The sequence below is a fragment of the Scyliorhinus canicula genome, chromosome 11 (genome assembly GCF_902713615.1).
Source record: "Scyliorhinus canicula chromosome 11, sScyCan1.1, whole genome shotgun sequence".
Classification (NCBI taxonomy): Eukaryota; Metazoa; Chordata; class Chondrichthyes; order Carcharhiniformes; family Scyliorhinidae; genus Scyliorhinus; species Scyliorhinus canicula.
This window is the reverse complement of record NC_052156.1, coordinates 13213657-13230773: the sequence shown is the minus strand read 5'-3', so window position 1 is coordinate 13230773 and position 17117 is coordinate 13213657. Positions and strand designations below refer to the sequence as shown.

Genomic DNA, 17117 nt, shown 5'->3' with positions numbered 1-17117 from the left:
ACAAGTTTCCGGATTGGCTGACTGAATCACGTAGACCTCTGCGCTCTCTCCCGGTAAGCTGTCCCCGTTTAGGCACACATTCACGCAAACCTCGTGTCCTTTGCACTGTAAGCCAATCTGGGATTGGAAGAAATCTGTTTCCGATGCAGCATTTGACTATGCAACCCGAATGGAGGACAAAAATGCAGTCCAATTGGAGGCCAACTCTTCAGATTGGAGTGCAACCCTCCCTGTGCACTGAGGTCAATTGTAGCCATCCCACCTCCCTGCTGGCTGAGATCAGCTGGATTGACATAGGCTGGGGACCCAGTATGAATGTGTGGTTGATTATCACGGCAGTTGTGTGTGTACGTACCAAGCCATAAAGCAAGTCCAAGCAGAAGAGGCTCGAAGGGTTCACTGACCTACCTGTTCCTTAATTTTCCTGTTCCTGTGCCAGATGCATGAATCAATAATCGAGGACTCTTACTTTGTATACTGGCTGCGGAAATTCACCACCATGCGATTCTTCTCATAACAGTAGGCCATTTAATATACACTTACTGACTCTAAGTCAGCAGATTGTTTATTTAAACAAAACCTCTAAATGAGCAGGATAAAACCAGTGACTCATAACTCCACAAGCTGCCTCGAAGTGTAAAATAATAAATATGCCTTCTTTTTGTACACGCGCTTCAAAACAGAAGCTTATTTCTTTTATTGTAAAATGGATACAGTATCCAGACTGACCTATCCACACTGCTCGTTGGCACAGTCATAAACACAGAATGGCCGGAAAATCAAAGTTTGCTTTGTCTTGATGGTATGACTTGTGCATGTGTGATATTTATCCTTAATTCCTTCGGCTAATCAAACATATCTTGAACTGCTTTAAAAAGGACTTTTAAAAAAACAAGCAAAGACACTGACCTAAGTTAGCTGCCACAAGTCACCTGACATCTGGTATCGCAAGTTGACCAGTTTTCTGGAAGGATCCAATATGGAGTACAATTAAGACATACACAGACACCCTCCGATGGAATGTCACCCCTGTTGATGTCAAAAACTACTTCAAAAGATTTACTGAAATTGTACTGGACTTCATATTTGCATTTCTGTAAAACTACCTCTCCATCGATGACAGAAAGCCCATTGAGACAACAGCTACACGGAAGGTACTTTTCCTGTTCCATCAAGATCATCATTCAGGAGTTAATGGCTGGGACATTACAGAATCTAATCATCTCAGCCATAAATTAATTGCCATGGCCTATCCACACGTGAGCTAATCAAATACCTTCTGAAATCATTGAGGAGAGAGAGGTCATGTGCCTGGAGTAACCATTTTCTGAATATCTTTTATTACAGAATGCAAGTTGCTAAACAGTAGTCTCGGGGAAACCTGCCAATGGGGAGGTAAAACTCCCTCTCTCCTTCTCTCCCAGATTTCAAGACCCCACCTCTATGACAGCTTGAAATCCAGCACAGAGATAGAAAATTCCCATTAAAATGAACGTCAGATGCAAAATTCGTTAGCGTTCAGAGAAGGAGGATTGCATCTTATGTGTGCTCGCAGCCACAGATATCAAAAAAGGATTCATCAACCCTGAACTTTCAACTTGTAGCATTGATTTTTAATTTGGCCGAACAGTAACCTCCGACTGTAGTTTGTAATTCTGCATGCTTGCTTATGCTCATGTGTGTGTGTGTGTGTGCATGTGTGTGTGACCCAATTTAGGATGTCCAAGCTGCATTTGCCCTGAGGAAACTGGGCAAACGCGGCATGCCGCAAGGGTCTAAAGCTGTGACCAAATGCCTGTATACCAACCAATTCGGCAACGTGTATTAAAAATGTCCCTTGCACTTCCTTTTGGGTTTACCCCAATCACTTCACAGCTTGTAAAGACCACTGGAAGCAGCCTCCCGTGTTCCTTAGCTCATATCTTTTCCTCTGATGTGTGGGCTCAGAGCTTCACTGAGGATTGGGCGATTGCCTGTTTAATCCCAATATTTAAAAGGGTGAGGCTTGAACTGGGTAATTATAGACCAGTTAATCTGACATGTGCAACTGGGAACATTCTGGAGAGCTTTTTTTTAATGAGAAGCTATTAATAACCATTTAAAATAATAATGAGGTAACTTTAAGCTCTCACACGCTGTTTCTGGCCACAAGGGATCACAATTGGAAATGGAATGCAGAGAAAGAAGACTTTCTTATTACTTTGTACAGGGGGTTAGGAATGGAAACCCAATTGGACTGCTGACTCGGAGCTAGGTGCGGGCAGCTTGAACGCCACCTAGGCCCGGAACCAGCCGCAAATTGAGCAGCGGGGTCCCGTTGAGGTTGCATGCGTGAGTTGCTGGTGCCGTGCATTGAGGACCGCAGCCGTTGGGTTGCTTGACTTGGGGGAGGGGTGGGGGGGACAGAGAAGAGAAAAAGACCATGGGGCTAATTCAAAGGCAAGGCTAAAGTCTGCAGTGTGGGTTGTTGCTCTGTGTGGGGTAAGAAGTTGGCACTCTCTCCCACTGACACCACGGATACAGAGAATAATAAAAAAACCTGGTGGAAAGACGCGAGCTCCGGATTCTTGTGGACTGGCATGCGGTGCCCTGTAAACATTGAAAAATTAGGCAGCCACATCTGACAACATGAATTGTAAAAGGCTTTTCAGATTTGTACTCCTGGGACATGTGCCAGGAAGATTTTGGACCAGTAACCTTGCATTCAACTGGCTAAAATTCAAGATTCCGTCACATAATGTTGACGTTGGAACTGGGAGAGTAGGCAGAATTCATGTGCATGTGTTGGAAGAAAGAGGTTCAGGTTTCACCTCCCCACCCAACTCGAAACACTGTTCCACTAAAGACAACCGCTCGGATTGTGTTTCTGCTGACTTGAACAGGCTGTGATTGCAAGATCACATCCAGCCAAGTGCCATGTGTTCAGTTCCACAGGCCTTTGCACCTCGGGCCTCATATTGTTTTATAAAATATAGGAAGTTTGTGGCCCGTATGCACACTATTCATGAGCTTAGTAGGTTCATGTGCTTTAGTTCCATGAGGACATCTCAATCTCAGAAATGCTGTCTAAAAATCAAACTAAACAAAACCATTCCCAAAATTGAGCGTCAGGAGCCAGATAGTAATAATCTTTATTGTCACAAGTAGGCTTACATTAACACTGCAATGAAGTTACTGTGAAGAGCCCCAGGTCGCCACATTCCGCCGCTGTTCGGATACACGGAGGGAGAATTCAGGGGATTGGATTCTCTGGTTGCCGACGTGGAAATCGTGTTCGGCGATCGGCCGGAGAATCAAAGTTCCCCACCGCGCGATGTATCGACGGCCTTGGGACATTGTCTGAGGCCCGCCCCCTGATGCTCCGCCCCCAACTGGCTGAGTTCCCGGCGGCGTGGGACTCTCATGTTCTCACCCGTCGGGGACTCGGTGTGGCGGCTGCGGACGCAGTACAGCGCCGCCACAGTCGAGGGAGGGCCAATCCGCGGGCAGGGGAGGGACTTCGTCAGGGGCTGGGGTCATTGTGGGGTGGGTCCGGGGCACGCGAGGCGGCCGAAGGGGGGGACTATTTCGCGGGACATTTTCGTGACCCGCGTCCACCATGTAGCACAGGGCGGCCACTGCAGGCCGACGCCTTGCGCATGCGCGGCCACGGACCTGCCAATTATCCGGGCCATATTGGCAGCTAGAGCCGGGTACTCTACGCTGCCGGCATGCGAGCCACCAGCCAAACAAAGGATTGGTGGCCGTTTTACGCCATTTTGTTTTGGTAACAGGCCACCGTTCCCACACCAGCGTGGGGACATAGCCTCAGATTTGGAGAATCCAGCCCGGAATGTCCAATACATCTAACAGCACGCTTTTCGGGACTTCTGGGAGGAAACCAGAGCATCCGGAGGAAACCCACCGAGACACGGGGAGAACGTGCAGACTCCGCACAGACAGTGACCCAAGCCGGGAATCGAACCTGGCACCCTGGAGCTGTGAAGCAACAGTGCTACCCACTGTGCTACCGAGATTTAAGGTGGTGAAGATTCAGCACTGGTTTAAAGATGGATTTTACAATTTTGGCCTCGGGTGCAGAAACATGTGTGCGGACAGCGGACTTTGGGAAGTCAGGGACGGGGAAATCCCAGTGCGGCGCAGTGATCAAATTCTGTGGTGGGAGAATAGACACAGCACACCCGCTCTGTGGAATATTTTCAAATGGTTGAGACAGAAATAGGGTCACATTAATAAAGAAAAATAAATGAGTATTGCGTTAGGATACCGGACCAGACCCCAGCTTTTGTTAAGATACCAAACGCCAACCCCAAGCAATTTTCAACTCGTAAAACTGAGGAAAGGATGTTTCACCCCAGGAGTGATGACTCTGACCAATAGGTATCTTTTATATTTAAACAAACTTTAATTTAAACACAGAAGTAACCACATTAACTTCAAATAAATATCTTTACAATTAACAGTTTAGCTGTTCTTTAATAATAGGAAAAACCTGAACTTACTATCTACAACTGCCATTAATTCCAATTAAGCAACTCAATACAGTTCAAATGCGATTTACAAATAAAGTTAAGAAAACAGGTTTCTTGCTTATCTGTGCAGACCATTGGAAGAGAGATCCTTTTTTTTAGAGCAGATCCAATTTTCTGTTTTGTCAGACCCTTCAACCTTAGCAAAGCTGCAACTACAGACAGACCTGGCTCCTCCCATTGATTACATCATCTGTATCCCATTAAGATGTCCCATCCTTTTTTTGACTGACCTCATTAACACTACACCCTGTATGCTACAACCGATGCCAATGCTTATGTAGTTACATTGTATATCTTGTGTTGCCCTATTATGTATTCTCATGTATTTTCTTGAATTTTGTTTAATTCCCTTTTCTTCCATGTACTGAATGATCTGTTGAGTTGCTTGCAGAAAAATATTTTTCACTGTACCTTGGTACACGTGACAATAAACAAATCCAATCCAATCCAATCCATTGCCTGCTTAGCCAGGACTAAATACAATCCCTCATAAATTATCTATTCTCCAGGGAATCTCCCACAGTCAAAACAATACACCATTAACCATCTCTCTGTAAACAAGTGAATGGTTAAAATCAGTCATTACCTCACCTTTTACGCCTCCATAATTACAGCTTTAGTGGACACACTGCCTGTACGTATTTTAAACCAGCGTTTTTAATAACATTGCTACCCCAAATATCAAATATAATATATAACAATTTCTACACTCATCAGAATTGTGCCAAATTAATTACAATTGGCTACAATTTATTTCTGTCATCTAGTCTTCAGCTTTTTGTTTGTTTTATACTTTTGTTGATCGGTTCAGGTGGTGGCCAAGATGAAATGCTGTTTGAGACCCATGCGGGCAGGGAGAATGAGGGGTAAAAACATAAAAACATAGAAAATAGGAGCAGGAGTAGGCCATTCGGCCCTTCGAGCCTGCTCCGCCATTCAATATGCTCATGGCTGATCCTCTATCTCAATGGCGTACCCCCACTCTCTCACCATACCCTTTGACAAATTTGGTTCAGCATTTTTAACTTACTCGCTGATTTATAACAACATGTTTTTTCTTTCTTGTAATGTTTGCACCGTCAATTATAACATTCTTGATGTGTTGGGTACTCTGGATCTGTGGAGACTGCGTTTACCTCAGCAGTAACACATACAGGCTACCAACACTTGAAATAGTACAACACTATTTTATTAAGCTAGAAACTGTTGAACATACTTTCACTGCGGGTTAACACAATGTTAGATTAAACTAAATACCACAAGGATCAGTTCTGGGGCCGTTGCTGTTTGTCATTTTTATAAATAACCTAGAGGAGGGCGCAGAAGGATGGGTAAGTAAACTTGTAGATGACATTAAAGTCGGTGGAGTTGTAGACAGTGCGGAAGGATGTTGCAGGTTACAGAGAGACATAGATAAGCTGCAGAGCTGGGCTGAGAGGTGGCAAATGGAGTTTAATGTGGAGAAGTGTGAGGTGATTCACTTTGGAAAGAATAACAGGAATAAGGAATATTTGACTAATGGTAAAATTCTTGGTAGTGTGGATGAGCAGAGGGATCTCGGTGTCCATGTACGTAGATCCCTGAAAGTTGCCACCCAGGTTGATAGGGTTGTGAAGAAGGCCTATGGTGTGTTGGCCTTTATTGGTAGAGGGATTGAGTTCCGGAGCCATGAGGTCATGTTGCAGTTGTACAAAACTCTAGTACGGCCGCATTTGGAGTATTGTGTACAGTTCTGGTCGCCTCATTATAGGAAGGACGTGGAAGCTTTGGAACGGGTGCAGAGGAGATTTACCAGGATGTTGCCTGGTATGGAGGGAAAATCTTATGAGGAAAGGCTGATGGACGTTAGGTTGTTTTCGTTAGAGAGAAGAAGGTTAAGAGGTGACCTAATAGAGGCATACAAAATGATCAGAGGGTTAGATAGGGTGGACAGCGAGAGCCTTCTCCCGCGGATGGAGGTGGCTAGCACGAGGGGACATAGCCTTAAATTGAGGGGTAATAGATATAGGACAGAGGTCAGAGGTGGGTTTTTTATGCAAAGAGTGGTGAGGCCGTGGAATGCCCTACCTGCAACAGTAGTGAACTCGCCAACATTGAGGGCATTTAAAAGTTTATTGGATAAGCATATGGATGATAAGGGCATAGTGTAGGTTAGATGGCCTTTAGTTTTTTCCATGTCGGTGCAACATTGAGGGCCGAAGGGCCTGTACTGCGCTGTATCGTTCTATGTTCTATGTTCTACCTATGCCTATCCTAACCAGTCTATGCTCTCAGCACATGGTGAAGATCTGTGCTGTAAGCTGCAAGCTCTGTCCTTCTGAGAGGCTGCATCCCGAATGAACGGGAAAACTGGTGCCCTCTGTCTTTATAGTGAGTGTGCTCTAACTGGTGTTTGGCTGCGGTGTTGTGTGTGTTGATTGGTCTTGTTGTGTGTCAATCAGTGTGTGTCTGCACCATGATATACTGGTGTGTATATTATGACAATTCTTATCTTCCTGTTCAAGTCCCTCCCAATCTCTGTAACCTCCTCCTGTCCAACAGCACACCCAGAACTCTGAATTCCTCTGACTCGGGCCTCTTGTACATTGCCCCACTTTTTCACCCCACCATTGATGGCCGTGCTTTCAGCTGCCATGAGCAAATTGGCGTAACACAAACAAGATTAACAGAGTAGAATGTGCGGCTCAAAGATTGGTGTGGGAGAAATGGTTTTCAGTTCATGGGGCACTGGCACTAATCCTGGGGAAAGTGGGAGCTGTACTGTACTTTATCGGAACCATACTGAGACCAGGGTTCTGGTGAGTCAGATGAGCAGTGCAGTACAGAGGGCTTTAAAATAAATAGCCGGAGCAAGGGATAAAGTGAGTTATGTTTTTCTAAAACTATACAAGACAATAGTTAGACCACACCTGGGATACTGTGTACTGTTCTGGTCCCCTTTTCTAAGGAAAGATATACTGGCATTGGAGGCAGTCCAAAGAATGGGTTGATCCCGGGTCTGGCGGGATTTTCTAATGAGGAGAGGTTGAATAGATTGGGTCTGTTCTCACTGGACTTCAGAAGAACAAGAGGTGACCTTATTGAGACATATAGGACGCGATTCTCCGCAAATGCGGAGAGTCGTAAAGGCTACCGTGAAACTGGCCGTGTTTCACGGCAGCCTCCGCGCCCCCTCCCGGGACCCGATTCTCCCCCCCGGTCGGGGCTAGCAGCGCGGCCCCACGAAGCACGGCATCGCAGGCTTAGCGACCGTCGCTAAGCCCGCGCGCCAAGGGTCACGGCAGCTGACGCGCACGATGACGTCAGCCGCGCATGCGCGGATTGGACGGCTCCAACCTGTGTGGTGCGGCCGTGCCAATCGGTGCCATGGTTGTCGGGAACGGAACTTTGCGGCCGTTTTCACGAACGGTGAGAGCAGGTGTGTTTGCGTTCGTGAAAACGGCCGTAAAGGCCTGGGAACTCGGCCCATCGGCTAGGAGAGAATCGGTGTTTGCCGTAAAAAAACGGCGAGCAGCGATTTGTGTCGTGGGGCGGCCGTGGGGGGGGGGGGGGGGGAGAATAGCGGGAGGTCGGGAAAAATGTCGGGAAGGCCCTCCCGCTATTCTCCGACCCGTTGTGGGCAGTGGAGAATCGCGCCCATAGGATTCTCAGGGGGCTTGACAGGGTAGATGCTAAGAGGCTGTTTCTCCTTGTGGAGAGTCTCTGACCAGAGGGCAGAATCTCAGAATGAGGGGATTGCCATTTAAGACCGAGGTGAGAAGGAATTCCTTCTCTCCGAGGGAAGCGAATCTGTGGAATTCTTTACCGCAGAGAGCTGTCGAGGGCGGGTTGTTCAAAGCTGAGATGGACAGATTTCTAATCTGTTAGGGAATTCTAAGGGTTCTGAGGATTAGGCGGGAAAGTGGAGCTGCGGATTATCATATCAGGACAGCCATGATCTCATTGAATAGCGGAGAAACCCCGATGGGCCAAATGGCCGACTTCAGCTCCAATGTCTTATGAGGCAGGATACCCTGTCCTCCCTACGGCGTGTTTCTCAGCAGCGGGAGGTGGCCTGCAATTGGTTCGTGACAGGATCTTCTGATCCCGTTGCTATCGATGGGATCTCCCATTGATTCCACCCCAAGCCTCCGGGAAACATAATGGTGGAGGTGTGCTGTTAGCCATACCAGAGGATTCCTCTGGCATGAAGGGCCAGAAGGTCTAAGGCTAGGAACTGAATGTGACATTGGTGGTGTAGTGGTAATCTCACTAGACTAGTAATTCATGGGTTCAAATCCCACCATGGCAGCTGGTGGAATTTAAATTCAATTAATAATTCTGGAATGTGAAGCTAATCTCAGTAACAGTGATCATGAAATTATCATCGATTGGTGTAAAAACCCATCAGTTCACTGATGTCCTTTAGGGAAGGAAATCTGCCAACCTTAGCCGGTCTGGCCTGAATGTGACTCCAGACCCACAGCAATGAGGTTGACTCTGAACCGCCCTCTGAAATGACCCAGCAAGGTCAGTTCAAGGGCAATTAGGGATGGACAACAAATTTTGGCCTTGCTTGCGACGCTCACATCTCATAAAAGAATAAATAAGAGCTTAGGATGGATAGGCGAAAAGGAAAAGGAGGCGTGGTAGCACTGTTAATAAAGGAAGGGATCAGTTCCTGGACCACTTCAAATAGATTGAAATGCTGTCAAATTCTAGGTGGCCATTTCAAAATCACTCAATCGTGAAGGGAGGTGATTGGAAAGCACTTACTTCTGTTTGAAGTGGTCCAGGAACTGTCAATCAAAGTTTGATGTTTATAAACATTGCGTTGGATCACTTCAGAGCTACTCACCCATGCACAAAGATGAACTTTATGTGTGGCAAAGGATTGGGAATCGCTTCCTGGTTTGCGCTCCCAGTGGGGGTGCAATTCAGCTCCAACGGGAGAAGTCTCCCAAATGGAGAATTTCACTCGTAGTTTACAACAGATTCACATTCCTTTCAGGCATAAAACTCCAACAGAGAAAGTGATCCAACTATGGCAAACAGGTATTATGACCAGATGAGGGGGGGGGGGGGGGGGGGGGGGGGGGGGGGGGGGGGGGGCACAAGAACTCCACCAGTTTTCCCACACCCCAGTTGATCGTAACAGCGTTTTTGAAATTCATACGGATGAATGTGTCAGGGTAGCCGTGGTGAGCACTGCTGCTCCACGGCACCGAGGACCCGGGTTCAATCCCGGCCCCGGGTCACTGCCCGTGTGGCTTTTGCACATTCCCCCCATGTCTGCGTGGGTCTCACCCCCACAACCCAAAAAGGGCTGCAGGGTAAGTGGATTGGCCACGCTAAATTGCCCCTTAACTGGAAAAAAAGTAAATTTATAAACAAAAAAGGATGAATGTGTCAATTCAATGTATGCATTTAACTGTTCACATGTTGATTCCGAAGAACTCAGTTAGATCGACTTTCTTAAGTTAAAAAATTCAAGGTGTTTGTTTTCATTGTGCTAAAATCTCACCCAGGTAAAGGTATCAACATATTAAAAAAGGTAAACGCAGGGCAGCACGGTGGCCTAGTGGTTAGCACAACCGCCTCACGGTGCTGAGGTCCCAGGTTCGATCCCGGCTCTGGGTCACTGTCCGTGTGGAGTTTGCACATTCTCCCCGTGTCTGCGTGGGTTTCACCCCCACAACCCAAAGATGTGCAGAGTAGGTGGATTGGCCACGCTAAATTGCCCCTTAATTGGAAAAAATAATTGGCTAATCTAAATTTATTTAAAAAAAGGTAAACGCACATCTCGACAGTCAGAACAAGTGCTTTAAGATTCAATAATAAAAGGGGAAGGTATAAAGAGTTCACTGATTGTGAGTCTTTTTCTGTTGTTCTTGACTGAGGAAATTCTTCGGCCGTGGTCCTTTGATTTTCTTGCGTCCTCGCGGTGGTGGAGGCGGCCCGCCATCAGACAGTGGTGGGATCTTCTGGGTTCTCCATCAGCGGGATGAAAGATCCCACTGGCATGAACCGCCATAAAATTCCGGCCATCGTTCGTGTAGACTCTCCAGCTCCAGCTTTGCAGAATGGAATGCCAGACGCAACGAGGCCATTAGATTGCGCCCGTTGTGTCTGCCTTCACGGATGAAGATTAAAAAAACCTCCTGGGTATACTAGAGAATTAAGGAATGAGCAAGAGAGGCACTGAAAGAAAATATTTCAGTAAAAAAGCAGTGCTAGGGATACTTGAATAAAAGTTGATAAATCTCCTGGGCCTGATGAGTGTGGAAAGAGGTCGCTGTAGAGATAATGGCTACATCGGTAGTCATCTTCCAAAATTCTATCAAATCGGGAACGGTTCCTGCAGGTTGAAAGGTGGCCAATGTAACCCCACTGCTTAAGAAGGGAAGGGGAGAGAAAGAACAGGGAACTACAGACCTATTAGCCAAATATCGATAGTAGGTCAAATACTCAAGTCTCCAATAAAGCTTGTGATAACTGTACACTTGTAGTTGGGCAGAAGCAATATGTATTTAAGAAGTGGAAATCGTGTTTGATAAACCTGGCAGAGTATTTTGAAGATGTCACAGGTGTTAACAGAGGCTGAACTTGGAAGTCGGGCACTCCAAGTCCAGGTGGACCTGTGACTTTCTGCACATGCGCAGGCCAGGAGTGGATTGCATGTGCATAATTCAGCACCCTTACGCTCTTCAGGCCCAGGGCAGGATCTGTGTGGCTGTGCATACAGGAAAAGGCCGAAGGACACCTGTCCTAATGCTTTAGTGCCCATGGGCTGTATTTTATTGGGGGGGGGGGGTTGGGGGGGTGGAGTTGGGACAGACTATTTGCCTCCCACCCACACACGCTGGAAGGAACCTGCACCCAACCTGCCATAAACAAGCCTGCCCTGCAGCCACAACACACAGAGCAAACTAAAGTAGCTCAGAGTGGGACATCTACCCCTCAGTGGGTCGGGTTTTGAAGGGTCGGCGATGAGGAAGGGAGTGTTGAGATCTGGCGGAGGTGTTGCCAACAGGGCAACCCCGAATGAAATGACCCACCCCCCGTGACATTTTCTACACATCAAAAACTTCAGCTAGCCTGCCCATACCAATCAGATTTAGATGAGGAGATGCTGGCGATGCCAAAAATACGCAAGGCAACACACCAGGACATCCTATTGTATCAGGTAATGGGACCCTGTGTGAGAACCTCTCTGGCTACATCGAGGGCATCTTGAAACTCATCATACAAGGAACCCCCAGCTTCTGTCGCGACACGACGGACCTCGTACAGAAACTCAGCACCTATGGGACCAGTTGGACCAGGAACATTCCTCGTCACAATGGATGTCTCGGCACTCTACACCAGCATCCCCATGACAACAGCATTGCTGCAGCAGCCTCAGTCCTCAACACCAACAACTGCCAATCTCCAGACGCAATTCTACAATTCACCTTCGACAACAAGTTCTTCATCCAGACATACGGAGCAGCCATGGGGATCAAATCCGCACCTCGATACTCCAACATCTTCATGCACAAGTTTGAACAAAACCTCCTCACTGCACAGAACCTTGAACCGACGCTATGCACCAGATATATCGATGGCATTTTTTTTCTTTGGACCCACGGCGAAGAATCACTGAAATGACTGCACAATTACATCAATAAGTTCCATCCCATCATCGGACTCACCATGGACTACTCTCCATTGCATTCTTGGTCACACGCATCTCCATCAAGGATGGTCACCTCAGCACTTTGCTTTACCGCAAGCCCACGGATAATCTCTCAATGCTCCACTTCTCCAGCTTCCACCCTCAACACATTAAAGAAGCCATCCCCTATAGACAAGCACTCCATACACACAGGAACTGGTCAGATGAGGAGGAATGTAACCAACATCTACAGTCGCTGAAAGATGCCCTCGTAAGAACGGGATATGGCGCTCGACTCATCGAACAACAGTTCCAACGCGCCACAGCAAAATACCGCCCGGGCCTCCTCAGAAGACAAACACAGGACACAACCGACAGAGTACCTTTCGTCATCCAATACTTCCCCGGAGCAGAGAAACTACGACATCTTCTTTGCATTGGGCAGCACAGTAGCACAAGTGGATAGCACTGTGGCTTTACAGTGCCAGGGTCCCAGATTCGATTCCCCGTTGGGTCACTGTCTGTGCGGAGTCTGCACGTTCTCCCCGTGTCTGCGGGGGTTTCCTCCGGGTGCTCCGGTTTCCTCCCACAGTCCAAAGATGTGCAGGTTAGGTGGACTGGCCATAATAAACTGCCCTTAGTGACCAAAATGTTAGGAGGGGTTATTGTGTTACGGGGATAGGGTGAAAGCGAGGCTTAAGTGGGTTGGTGCAGACTCGATGGGCCAAATGGCTTCCTTCTGCACTGTATATTCTATGTTCTATGTTCAGTCTTCAACACGTCATCGATGAAGACGAACATCTTGCCAAGACCAAGGCCATCCCCACACCTCTGCTAGTTGCCTTCAAACAACCGCACAGACCATTGTTTGCAGCAAACTATCCAGCCTTCAGAAGAACAGCGACTACGACACCACGCAACCCTGCCATGGCAGCCTCTGCAAGATGTGCCAGATCACCGACATGGGTACCACCATTACAAGTGAGAACACCACCCACCAGGTACGTGATACATACTCGAGCGACTTGGCCAATGTTGTCTACCTCCTATGCTGCAGGAAAGGATGTCCCGAGGCGTGGTACATTGACAAGACCATGCAGATGCTGTGACAATGGATGAACAAATATCACACAACAATCGCCAGGCAGGAATGTTCCCTTCAGCAGTCAAGGGCATTCAGCCTCTGATCTCCGGGTAAGCGTTCTCCAAGGTGGCCTTCAGGACGCGCGACAACGCAGAATCGCCGAGCAGAAACTGATAGCCAAGTTCCACACACATGAGTACGGCCTCAACCGGGACCTGGGATTCATGTCGCATTACATTCACCCCCCACCATCTGGCCTGGGCTTGCAAAATCCTACCAACTCTCCTGGTTTGAGACAATTCACACCTCTTTAACCTGTGATTATCCCTCTCTCCAGTTGCTCCATCTGGACATGTAAAGACTTAATTACCTGCGAAGACTCGCATTCAAAATATCATCTTGCATCATTGACTTTGTCTATATATGTGGTTGTGGAACCCACCTCTTCACTCACCTGATGAAGGAGCTGCGCTCCGAAAGCTAGTGATTCGAAACAAACCTGTTGGACTTTAACCTGGTTTTGTAAAACATCTGGAACCAGATTGTGGTGTGGGCAATGTATGATCTTGGTCAACAGATTTGCTAACAAGGCTAATTGACCTTTAATAATTCCTTTGAAGGTGGTGGGTGTGTTGCTTTTTATGGGGGTCAGCTTGTGGGTGGGCAGGAAGTTGGTGCATTCACTACCCACCCAAATTATTTGCCCCCCCCTCCCCCCCCCCCCCCCCCCCCCCCCCCCGCCACAAGCACTGGGGCAGTAAATCCAGCCCAATGTTTCAATCTGACTACACCCTCATGCAGAGCTTTGGGCCATTTTACTCTGTTAAAGATGCCTAAATAAACTAAAGTTGTTACGAATTCCCGTGCTACTATTCACCGTGGAGGTTTCCAATATAATCTTTTTGCTGTAAGTGAGCGTTTTCCGCCAGTGCTCGTGCTTTCCACTGAAGGAGCAAAGAACCTAACCTAATGGATAAAGTGCCTTTCACAGCATTACACACTTCTTCAGAGCCATTGAAGTAATGTTGAAGTGGAGTCAATGTGGGAAATGTGGGGCAGGATTTACCGACTGCTCACGACAGCAGGAAATTCCGGTCCCACGCCAGCGCACGGGTTTCCTGGCGACGAGAGGTGCGGTCAAGGGGAAATCCCATTGACAATAGCGGACCGACTCCGCCGCCGAAAAACACGCGACGGTGTGGTCGGTAAACCCCGCCCATGGTATAATGGGGTAATGGGAAGATAATTGTCATAATATACACCAGTATATCATGGTGCAGACACACACTGATGGACACACACAGGGACCAATCAACATGTACAAACACCGCAGCCAATCACCAGTTAGAACACACACTGTAAAGACAGAGGGCACCACGGTTCCTGCTCATTCTGGGCGCTGCCTCTCAGTGTAACAAGAACTCATCCAGCCCAGCACAGACTCACACCACGTGCTGAGAGAATCAACTGGTTCGGACAAGGCTTATGTCTCTAGTTGAAGTTAGCATCATTTAGACCCACAGTCATTGTGTGTTAGTTAGTTAGAAGTAGTTAATAAAATTGAGTTGAACCTTCATCAGTGTTGGAAGTGTCTGTTCATCTCTCAAGTCTACACTAGCCAACACTTCAATAATCAGTTTTAGTGATATTGGTTAAGGGATAATTATTAATCAAGTCACCAGGAGACCTCCTCTGCCCTTCTTCACACGCACCCAAGAAGACAGGTGGACCTCACATTAAGATTTCAACAACAGACTGCGCCTCCGACTGTCCTTCAATGCCGCACCGCAGATGCAGCCCAGATTTTGTGTTCAAGAGGGGCTGAAGCTGTGACCCTCTAACACAGAGGCAGGAGTTGCTACCCCTTTTAGCCATTGCTGACGCCTCCAGAATTCGGGTATGATTACAGCGGGACTGCTTTAAGTTCACAGCTCCCAAGTGGATTCCGGAATTAATGACGGTAATAATTGACAGGAAGTGTGGAATTCTGCAATGCTTTCTAATGCATTGTAGATTGAATGCTAATGACATGGCTGAGGGAAATAGCTTGCAGGCGTATTGGCTCCCCGTGATGTAAGGGGGTTGAATAATCCCACACAGGCCTTAATAAAGCATCAATGGCTTCACCGATTTTAGTTTCATTTCCTTTCCCCGTTCGGTCACTCTCCCTCCCCTGAATGTTTCCGCTAGGATTTCATGTTTAAACCATTACTTTTTTCTTTAAAGTTGCGTGGGAGAGAAACCCCACCTCTCACAAAGCCTATAAATTCTGCAGTTCTGGAGAGGGGATGTGGTTACCTCTGACTGGAGAGGTTCAAAGCCCAAATGCAGACCGAAGGAATGGACTAAAGGACCAAGTCTGCTATCTGTCGATCTTAAAATAAAAGCAAAATACCGCGGATGCTGGAATGTGAAACAAAAATAGAGAGAGCTGTAAAAACTCAACAGAACGGGCGGCGTCCGGAGGGAGAGAAAACAGGGTTAATGGGTGGAATTATGAGGCCGCATCAGCGTCAATGGCGGCGCAGGCCTGAAATCCCACGTGAGTCGGGATACGAGATTCTCGCTGACGAGATCTCGTTTCCCAATTTTCCCCACATCCCAGGAAGGGGCGAGAACCTCATTTCCATATATTTTAATACATTTGGATATCATTAAAGGGCCCCTCACTGAGTATTCATACCGACAGGTCGAAATTGCCTGTGGAGTTACTATACAATTGGGCAACAGTCGAGGGGAACCTGCCGGGGATGCAAAATTACGTATGGCCCCAGGGAGAGGGGCATGTCCAGGCAGTATCTTGGCACTGCCCCTTGGCACCTGGCAATGCCCCTTGTGCCAGATTGGTGCTGCCAGGGTGCCACTGCAAGGGGCAGGCCTTCTGGGGAGCCCCATTGGGGAAGTTCCCCTAATGTGTGATGGAGGGGGCCCAATGCTTGTGGCATGGTGGGGGGGCCCAATGCTTGTGGTGTGGTGGGGTGGCCCAATGCTTGTGGTGTGGTGGGGGGGGGGGTCCAATGCTTGTGGTGTGGTGGGGTGGCCCAATGCTTGTGTGGTGGGGGGGGGTCCAATGCTTGTGGTGTGGTGGGGGGGGGTCCAATGCTTGTGGTGTGGTGGGGGGGCCCAATGCTTGTGGTGTGGTGGGGTGGCCCAATGCTTGTGGCGTGGTGGGGGGGCCCAATGCTTGTGGTGTGGTGGGGGGCCCAATGCTTGTGGCATGGTGGGGGGGCCCAATGCTTGTGGTGTGGTGGGGGGGGCCCAATGCTTGTGGTGTGGTGGGGGGGGGGTCCAATGCTTGTGGCGTGGTGGGGGGGGGGGGGGTCCAATGTTTGTGGTGTGGGGGTGGGGTGGCCCAATGCTTGTGGCATGGTGGGGGGGCCCAATGCTTGTGGTGTGGTGGGGGGGGGGGTCCAATGCTTGTGGTGTGGTGGGGTGGCCCAATGCTTGTGGTGTGGTGGGGGGGGGGGGTCCAATGCTTGTGGTGTGGTGGGGGGGTCCAATGCTTGTGGTGTGGTGGGGGGGCCCAATGCTTGTGGTGTGGTGGGGGGGGCAATGTTTGTGGTGTGGTGGGGGGCCCCAAAGCTTGTGATGTGGTGGGGGGGCCCAATGCTTGTAGTGTGGTGGGGGGGGGCAATGCTTGTGGTGTGGTGGTGGGGGGGCAATGCTTGTGGTGTGGTGGGGGGCAATGCTTGTGGTGTGGTGGGGGGGGGCAATGCTTGTGGTGTGGTGGGGGGGGAAATGCTTGTGGTGTGGTGGGGGGCAATGCTTGTGGTGTGGTGGGGGGGGGCAATGCTTGTGGTGTGGTGGGGGGCAATGTTTGTGGTGTGGGGGGGGCAATGCTTGTGGTGTGGTGGGGGGGCAATGC

General features: G+C 48.5%; 1 protein-coding gene across 4 annotated transcripts in view; it reads left to right on the top strand.

The window, feature by feature from the left end:
- Positions 1 to 17117, top strand: part of LOC119973830 (semaphorin-3A-like) — a 412512-nt gene that overhangs the window by 65253 nt on the left and 330142 nt on the right. The gene's annotated exons all lie outside the window — the stretch shown is intronic.